This window comes from Castanea sativa, chromosome 3, assembly GCF_040712315.1.
Source record: "Castanea sativa cultivar Marrone di Chiusa Pesio chromosome 3, ASM4071231v1".
NCBI classification, from domain to species: domain Eukaryota; kingdom Viridiplantae; phylum Streptophyta; class Magnoliopsida; order Fagales; family Fagaceae; genus Castanea; species Castanea sativa.
Window position 1 is genome coordinate 56,296,196 of NC_134015.1, and position 10,474 is coordinate 56,306,669.

The 10,474-nt window shown below is 33.7% G+C and overlaps 1 pseudogene; it reads right to left on the minus strand.

Moving 5' to 3' along the window:
- Window positions 1-340: 340 nt before the first annotated feature.
- On the minus strand, window positions 341-7,654 carry LOC142629215 (chorismate mutase 3, chloroplastic-like; annotated as a pseudogene).
- Between the last annotated feature and the right edge of the window lie 2,820 nt (window positions 7,655-10,474).

Below are 10,474 nucleotides of genomic sequence, written 5' to 3' on the forward strand. Positions count from 1 at the left end.
CATTTCGTTTTCATTTGATAGATTTTTTTTTTTTGATGGGACAAGACTTATAATTTGGTTCTTCAATTAAATTTAAATGCATTGCTAGATTGAATTTAATTCTGCTCGAAATAATGTTTATTCATGTATTGATCAATGCACATGTGTTTGAATTTTAGTGGGTAGCCTAATGTGTTGCATCTAAATAACTGTATCTAGGTTTCACCCTTTTGATGTGTTTGGATATTGGGAAATTCTTTTAAGTTAAATCGAGTGCTTGTGGTGAAATATGGATTAACTTGGTATGTCTATAATTTTCTAAGAATTGAAAATGAACCTCTCAAGCCTGCAGAACGTTTGGTCATTCCAATAGAATACATTCCCCATACAGACTGGCAACTAAACTTGGCTTGATTTTGTATACAGGATCAGCCACATCTTCCTCCTGGTTGACTGTTACATCTTACCCAAATGTTTTAGCCTTCATCTCTACTCTTTTCTTAATTGCTGCTTCCACTGTTTCATATGTCAGCAATTCCACCAGTTGAGCCCTGTCCTGCAAGACCACATTTCCCCAGCAAAAGAGAAAAGATAACATGAGAAAACCAGTCACTAGCCAAATAAAAAAAATAAATAAATCAGAACACGATAGGGACCTACTTGTGCTCTAATGGCATCCTCATATGCAGCAGGGGACTCTCAAAATTTTGCCTCCGCAACAAATTTACCATAGTGGATTCTCTTGGAAAGCACCTGCAGTAAGCGTCCAACATCAGCCTAAAGTCAAGGTTTTACATGCAAAATATGGAAGGTTACCAATAATCCAAAATCACACAAATGTCAATTAATCAGCAATTGAGAACTGAACCAGTATAGCATAGCATCAGCGACACAGAGACTTAAAGAAAAATCCAAAAAGTATGGCGAATAATATGACTTAGTTAAAATAATATAATGAGATAAGAGAATGTATAGAAGCAAAGAAATAGTAAGTTTTAGACTATGCAAAAGGGGAATAAATTAACCCATCAGTTTCTTGAAGGGTACAATATAAGATTACTTCTAACGCATAAGAGATATTTTTAACTGCCAGACAATCTACTTTAATTACTCCATTAAGGACAGAAGCAATCCTCTTGAGCATTCTTCATTGGCTCTTATCTATTATCAAAGCAACAGGAAGAGGCCAGTTCATATCATCACACAGGTATTTCTCTATCCCACCATAAAAATTAGTTATAGTTGATAATAGAGCAACGGTTCAATGACATACCTGTAGACAAAGTGTGTCGCAAACAGCAGCTGACCCACAATTACCATCATCTCCTGCTTTGACCAATCTTGGAAGAAGATCTCTAAAATACATATTCCACACCTTATTGTTTATATTGATTGAATAGGGATGCAACACCTAGATGCATATTAGAATAAGAGAACAAATCAGTGTAAGAATATCGAAGCAAACAAAAATGTTATCTAAAGAGATGATCTTATAACATAAAGTTCTACAAATGCACTCACCACCTTCAAGACTAAACTAGAATATCCGAAATAGCTAGATCTCTACACCAAAATGAACTTCCACAAATTAATTGACTATCTCAAGCCAAAAAAACAGAACTTGAAAATGTTGACTGGTGTCAACATACTAACAACATTAGCCTATGGACCAGTGATGTTCAACAAAAACAAATTAATAAGTTAATTTTTACATGGTATATCTGAGTTCAATAAGCTTTTGGCAGTTAACTTGGCATGCCCTTGCCCAGAGTGTTTTGACAATTTACTTAACTTCTAGTTATTCATTAGTATCAGTGATGCCTTCAAGGGACACCATGGAATTGTAAATTCAAAATTTGACAGCCAAAAATGTTTATTTCATATATGAATGTCTAATTTATCTTTTTTAATTTTTTTTTTTTTTAAAAAAGAGGAAAGAATAACTATTGATCTATCCTCTAGGTAGGAGCCCTCTCTTGTGGAGTTGTCAGAAGATTCCTCATGGTTCCGAACAGAACAGGCTGATCTCTAGGTCATTGTGAATGAACAGAAAGGAACCCAATGGACCCAGACATCATAGAACGCCTACAAACCATGTTTAAAGAAGAAGGTTGCTGTACGGAACTTGAGGAGTGAATGAATAGTTTGGTAGGGAGGTTCCTTACTACTAAGCCTTTCAATAGAAGTGCAGCACAGAATATTATATGCCCTTCTTGGGGGGCTAGGAAATAATTTGAAGATTGTGGAGGTTGGACATTGGAGACAACCTTTCCCAGTTCAAGTTCAAATTAGGAGTTTGAGATGCAAAGGATTATCGATAGTGGATAACATGGCTGCCTATTCTACAACATAATATTAATATATCCACTAATGCGGCCATGTTATGTATTTCTCACACCTTCAAAACCACATCCCCACCAAATGTACTGCATAAAGAAGCTGTTGTTAACAGCCTAATTGATAACGATACGAAATGATGGAATTCATCTCTAATATGAGAGATTTTTAGTGAAGAAGCAGCAGATATAATTCTCAAAAATCCGTTGGCAAAGAAGAGCTCCAGATAAGTAAATTTGGGCTTTTTTGCTAAGGGGCCCACTTCTCTGTTAGAGTGCATATCACCTTGCCTTCAATAGAAACCTCATATGATGCCCAAAAGCTCTAGGGGAATGGATACATGGCAGATATGGACGATCCTCTAAGCTCAAAAACCTCAAATAAAATCAATAATTTTAATAGGAGAGCTTGGTCCCCTCCAGATATTGGTTAGTTTAAAGTCAATTGTGATGGAGCTACTTTTCAAGGACAATGACAGTCTGGCATGGGATTGATAATCCAAGATCACTTGAGGTTTGTTTATTGTGGCTTTGAGTACAACAGTGATGTTTGCTGTTGAAATGGTTGTTTGAGAGGCATGCTTTGAAGGAAACTCAGTTGGGTTAACTTTGGCTCTAGAACAGTCGGAAGAATTTGTCTTTCAGTTGGGTATAAAGGGAAGGCAATAGTGTGGCATACTCATTAGCCAAATATGTGAAAGACGTAATCCAGGAGTCAGTATGGTAGAGGCTTCAGAGGACCAACTAAGGTCTGATGTATCTGTTTTGCTAATGAATAAAAAGCAATTTCTACGTTATTATAAAAAATTTATTAAAAAAAAAAAAAGGAAAAATATTTGCGAAGAAGGGGTGAAGGTGCACAACCCAATTACACAAGGTGTGTAAAGATCAACCCCCAACACCCCCCACAAAAAAAAAAAAAAAAAAAAAAAACTCAGAAAACCTGAAATCCACATAAGGATGAATGGAAACACAATCATGTAAGGCCTTGCAGAAACACATTTTGATCATTCCATGGACCTTCCTTGTTGTGGAAACCTGTTGTTCCTCGAACCACGTACAACAGTCAAACGACTAATATTCATAGAAGTATTATTCAGTTTGCCAACACCTACTCCTGCAACTTCTCCTAATGTGACTACCACACCACTGCTATGACTCACCCAAGAGTAGGCATACGCACTGGGAATATTTAATACTATGGGAGTGGTCCATTATTCTATTTTTTGCTATCAAAATGGGCAAATCTGTGGAAAAAGTTTCTCATCAACTTAAGGCATTGGGGTGTATTGTTTTTCAAGTAGTCTGAGATCTTATATAAACATAGATAAGATTACAATAATGGTGTTTCATACCTGTGGATATTGCAAAGGTGGAAGCATCGGCTCAGGTAGGTCTGCTGGGAAGAAAGGTAGCTCATCTGGGTTCTTATATCTGCCCACCTAGTTTTCAAAGAGGAGTGGATTAGGAAATTTCTGACATCATACTTTTTTTTTTTTTTAATACTAATTTTCCTTTCAGAAATGAGATAACCTGAGCATGGAGCTTTTCGGTTTCCCTGACCATGAACTCAACCAAAGATCCATTGAAACTGTCCACGGAGAATGCATAATGGTCATATGTGTCTGCATTGTAACAATACTGAGCCCTCTCCAAAAGGCTAAATATTATGCTATCCTCTTGTCGGATTAAAGAGTGTCTTATAAAGGGTAGAGTCAAGGTCTCACTCTGATCCACTCTTTTCTTCTTTACAAGTCTGCAATGTGAGAAGTTGGTTAACCAACACATAAAAGTCACCCTTTTTTTTGGGGGGGTTGATGTTGCAATTTGTTTACAAAATTCTTCCACACAATCGATAGATTTGAAACTATTTTCCACACCCAGTAATTATTAGATCAAGATATATCACAGCAAACATTAGCAAATGGAGGTTGATGTTGCAATTTGTTTACAAAATGTTTCCACACAATTGATAGATTTGAAACTATTTTTTACGCCCAGTAACTATTAGATCAAGATATATCACAGCAAACATTAGCAAATGGACATGGTAGTTCCTTCTATTGCCTACTAGCTTAAGGCATCATGCTTTAAGAATTAAGATTAGACATTCAATCAACCCAGCTAGTGAGGCTTTTTAAAAAAAGCAACTTTAACAAAAAAGTGAAAAACTAAAACATATAAAGTAATGTTCTATTAGTGTAGAAAGAATTTTCACAAAATCTAATCCTTGGAAAAGTATACATAAATACAAACGTGTGTGTACTCACACTCAAGCACAAGGGCAGAAGGCTTGGGGGACCACCCAACACCCCAAAGAAAGGTTCAAACGAGTTTTGGGATTTCACAAAATGAGATTATTTTCAAAAAGTTTAATAGTGGCACTCTTCAAGGTTGGGCCTTGATACAATGGCAAGTGCTTTGCACCAAAAGCGATAAGTAGAGGGTTTGAGTCTGGTTGCAGCCTCTCTAAAAAAAAATGATAAGGTTTCTTATCAATCATCTCTTCCAAGTTCCACAAAAGGGAAAACTTTGGGCATTGGGTACAACTTTTTTTTTTTTTCCTAATAGTGGCACACCCAAAATTAAATAAATGGCCCCTTAAAAACAGTGGCTTCCACAGTTTGATTCTTGAGCAAATGTGGGAACATTGTTTTGTAGCACTTAATGACCAAATTAGTCCTAGACCTGGAGATTGACAAAATGACTATTTTGAAAACGGAATCAAACTTGTTGGGCCAAAATGAAAAATCTCAAATTCAAGGGACTAAAATGAAAACAACCTCAAACTTTAAGGTTCAAAAGTGTAATTTAGTCACTTTTTTTTTTTTTTTTGTGAATTACATATTCAGGGTGTGTTTTGATACCGCTTATTTTGCTAAAATTGAAAAATTATTGCTGAAAGTACTGTAGATAAAGGTAAAAGTTAGTTAAAATGGTATAGTGAGAGAGAGAGAGAGAGAACAACATTGTTTTGTAGCACTTAATGACCAAATTAGTCCTAGACCTGGAGATTGACAAAATGACTATTTTGAAAACGGAATCAAACTTGTTGGGCCAAAATGACAAATCTCAAATTTAAGGGACTAAAATGAAAACAACCTCGGACTTTAAGGTTCAAAAGTGTAATTTAGTCACTTTTTTTTTTTTTTTTGGTGAATTGCATATTTAGGGTGTGTTTGGATACCGCTTATTTTGCTGAAATTGAAAAATTATTGCTGAAAATACTATAGATAAAGGTAAAAGTTAGTTAAAATAGTATAGTGGGCCCATGAATAGTGTCAAAAGTGCAATGAGACCCATGAATAGTAGCAAAAATAAGCTGAATAGCGAAATACTTTTCATTTTTAATCTCTACCCAAATGCACACTCAGTCCTCAATTACCTTTATTTCAAAATTGTTGTTACACTTTAACATGTCTCACTTTAGTGATTAGTCCCTATAGTTTTAGTCCTTACCGTGATTTGATGGATTGGACTATACTAACATGACAAAAAGAACTCGTACCACATCATAGACTCCACTCATCAAAGTAACGTTAAGCTGAAATTATGGGAGTGATTGGTAATGTTGTTCTAGTAACGTTATTTGTATTTTTTGAAAATATGTGTAAGTAAACAAGTGTGTAAAAATACGTGTAATACTACTGTTTAAAAACTGAAAATTGTTGCTCAAAATCACATACCAAACGGCCCTTACAATTTTTTTCTTTTAAAAAATGAGCTATTTGAAAAAGTTTTATATAGAAAAAGTGAGCTTTAAAAAAAAAGCTACAGTTTGTATGGTTTTAAATCCGGACGCTAAACAGGCACCACTTACTATGCCAACATTTTTCATCCATCACATAAGGACTTTTAGACTATGATGCACGGATGCGGCACTAGAGGTGCCGCACCCGTGTTCGACGTGGCGACTCGCAAGGGATGCCGCTGTTTGCGCGTCGGTGTCGCGTCGAGCCGCGTCTGCCACGTATTTTCTTTTTCTTTCTTTTTTTTCAGCCGACTCGCGCCGACACGGCTTGAATCGCGCCGACTCGGCTTCGATTTGTGCCGATTCAGGCCGAACTAGCCGTATCGGCCGGCGACCGAAACGGTCGAAACAGGCCCGAAACGGCCGAAATCGGCCTTGAATCATGCCGAAACAGCCGAAATCTGTCATTCCTCAATTTTATTTTGAATATTTGCTACTTCTTTTGTGTTTTCTTTTTGGTTTTGTGTTTTGTTTTGTGTTTCTTGCTTTCTTCTTTCTTTGTTTTGTGAATCAAGGCATAATAATATGTTTTTTAAGAATATTTTAATAGTAAAAATATATAGAAAATATAAATAAAAATATTTTTAATAATTTTTTAATTGCCAAGTCCCGCCGCAGCCGCACCCGCACCCACCTTTTTCAAAAATTGCCAAGTCCTGCACCCGCACCCGTGCTTCATAGCTTTTAGATACATTTTAAAGTACACCAAACACAAGGTTTAATGAGTGATGACCATAACATGCAATTTAACTTTTTCTTTGTCAAGTACCTGCACAGTATAAATCAGCAAAATCCACCTTTTATGTGTGTAATATAAAATTTATAATAGCTAAACGGTTACACCTTTACTACGCAACCAAAAAAAAAAAAAAAAAAAGAGGTCCAGTTAAAAGATGCACTTAGCAAAATTTTGTTAATAGACTATTTTAACAAACTTTTAATTTGAGAAATATAATAAGCTGTCGAATTTTTTTTTTTTTTTTCATAATTCTTTTTAAAATATATCCTAAACAAATGCCAGCACAGTTAACTTTTCCCCAAAAGGAAGAAAAAATCACTTTTTCAAGCAATCAATTCATTGATTCCACTGGAAAATGCTTATCAATCTTTATTCCCCAATTTCAATTCCTCAACACGTATAGTTTGCAATCATACAATAAATTTAACGAGAAAAAAGCAATTATAAGTGATAATGAGAAGAGCTTGATGAAATAAAGAACATGCCAGAGATTTAAGACAGAAAGACACAATTTTTATCGCACCTGATTGGAAAGGAGAAAGAAGGAGAAGTAGTAGAAGAAAAAGAAGCCTGAATTGGGCGACACCCATTTGCAACAAAATTTGATTCAGTGGATTTAAAGGTGGCTTTGGAGGCGAAATGCAAAGTGGGTCTTGAATATTTGAAATTAATATGGGCTGGAGTGCCTGTTATAGCAGCTTCTAATAGCTTGGACTCCATTGCTGCTGTTAAGAACAGAGAGAGAGAGAGGGAGACAATGGGTTTGAAGTTCAAACTTTGAAGCAGGTTTTAAAAAGAAAGACAAATGGGACCGACCAAACTAGGAAGATTAGGATTTTATAGATCCTGTTTTACAAGGAAAGGTAAGAGAGCAGACCAATGTTCTGCATAATTACCATAAATAAATAGATTTTTTTGCCCAAAAATAAACCATAGTTACCAAACCAAGGAAAATTTTCATTTCTTTGAGGGATAAAAAATTACTTTTTCTTGTGGAAGGCTCTACCTCCACAGTCCACATCCGATTAACGTCATGCTTAGTTGTCAACTTATGATTGATGCAATCAAAATTCATTTTTTCACCAAGCACAAATGGTGGTTTTACAAGCGAGTAACATTGTTCTAGTATTATAAGTTGACACCAAAATATTCGGTGAAACTAGGTGTGCATTTAGGTGTTCGCAAGCAAACTATACATCCTATTTTATTTTTAGTAATCTCGAGATGATGTGGCCCTTAACTTTATTTATTAAATTATATATTAAGTTATTAATCCCCGTACCTCTTAAATTGTTATTTGATTAATAGAGAATGATGATGTAGCATAAGAAAATAATGAAACTAATGTCATTTTGAAGTAATTATTTTGTAATCAACATGACATTATACTATCTCATCTCATATGAATGATGGTCTCTACTAATTTTCATTCGTCAAATGACGATGTTAACCTTATTAAAATATTTTCAAAATTATTAAGACTAAAGTGGAAAATTTTAAAGTACACAAATGATTTTTTTTTTTTTTTTTTGAGAAAGAGTATACAAATGATTTTGAAACAGATGGCAAATGTTAAATATCAGATATAAAATTTAACCCTAATTAATTATGTGACAAAATTCAATATAATCATTTCAATATGAATGAATAAGATTTTAGAATTATCACTGCACACCCTTAGTGCGATGATCACTTCACAAGTATAAGTACTTGTGGAGTGGGGAGGGGGAACAAGAGTCAGGGTTCAAGTCTCCGAGAAGGAATTTCACATACGTATACACTTAGATTAGGCTATAATAGAATTTCTATCCTATATGTATTAAAAAAAAATTAGAATTTCATGGTAAAGTTACACTAAAGAACTCACAAAGGTCTTTAGAAATTCGCAACATCACTATCACAAATACTATTTTAATTAATTGAAGCTTAACACATAGTTGTATGTGAAATTAGGTGGGTTAGACTTATTGTAAAATCATAATTTAATCTTTTAAATAATAAGAATAATAAATGAGGCCTATTAAATATAATTTAAAGTATCCTTACTTCTTCTCATTAATTACAAATTTTTTTTTGGGTCTTTTCTTCTAATGGGAACCAATTAAAGCTTTGGCATTTAATGGCATGAAAGTTATGGGACTAACTGACTATTAATATGAAATTAGACATTAATGGTTTTTTTAAGAGACAAATAAACTTTAATATTTTATTACCATCTATTTGGTTTTCAAGTGAAAAAAGTGACCACCACGTATCCTTAGTGTGGTGATCACTCCACAAGTATAAATGTTTGTGGGATGTAGGGGTAAGGGCTAGAGTAAAAATTCTATTTTGTATAAAAAAAAAAGTAAAAAAAATGTGATAAGTTTGAAATTTCAAATGAATTTTAATATTTATTTATTTTTAGTTGAATGAAAAGTCTTAACATTTTAATTGTAATTGATTGAGATTATTATTATTATTATTATTATTAAAGAACAGGGTGTTAACACACACCCTATTTTACACATTTAAACTACACATAAATTGTGACTTGAAATCACAATTTTCAAGTTGGAAATTGTTACTATTTATGTACAGTTTGAGTAAGTGTGTGACAATGTGTATATAATAGAGTCTATAAACTAGTTTTTACCCTATAGAAAATGTGATAGAAGAATTTGGAATATCCCTTCCACAAATTTCCCATATGGAAAGATATTCAATCCTTATCTAATCATCGAGATTCACAAGATGGATAGCTATCATTACAAGATATTATTTATAACGGGGAAAGAACGCACGCCATGATTCAATTTTCAAACCCCAAACCTGGATCACAGAGTAAATCTCTCCCATGACAAGCATAAAAGAAGGATTGCTAAGAGAAATGTATGAACAAGATTATCCCACTTATACAAAATATTCCCTTAATAAATTAAATCCAAAGAGAACCATACTGATTTTATCATCAAAGAGTCTCTTGTTGGCTCATTCTTGATTGCATTTTAGGTCTTAGGGTGGGGGGGGGGGTAACCCCTCACTTTTTAAGTCCTCCCCCACCCTCATTCCATTTTTACATGAATGAAATTAGATGTAAATTTTAGCTAATGATCCCCTTAAATATTTTAATAAAATTTTACGACGTTTACGTAAATGATTACTATATCATTTTTTTCCTCTTGTTACACTTTTAAGTTATATCATACGTAATTCATTAAATCAAAGTATACTTATGGTATATGTTTCTAAGAATAGATAGTTTTGTGTGCACTAATGCATTTTCTTCTTCTTCTTATTACTCTTATATTATAGGTAACTAACGGATGTAGGTTCTAGTTAGCTTAACCGGTAAAATCTCTGATAGTTGAATAAGAAATCTAAGATTCAATTCTCACCTACACCAAAATCTGATTAGTGTCTTAATCTGATGATAAAGAATTATCATTAGAAATAGACATCATAAGTAGAAATATATCTCAAAAAATAAAAATTATAGGTAACACATTAAACCAAAATATATTAATGACATATATACCTAAAAATAGATAAGTAAATCTCATTAAAAAATATATTTTTTGGCATTTGGAGAATTATACACATGGACACTATATTTTTTATTCTCTTATCTTAAGAAGAAAAATCAATTTCAAATTTTGTGGTTAGGAGTTAGAAATCATTATTGCCTTT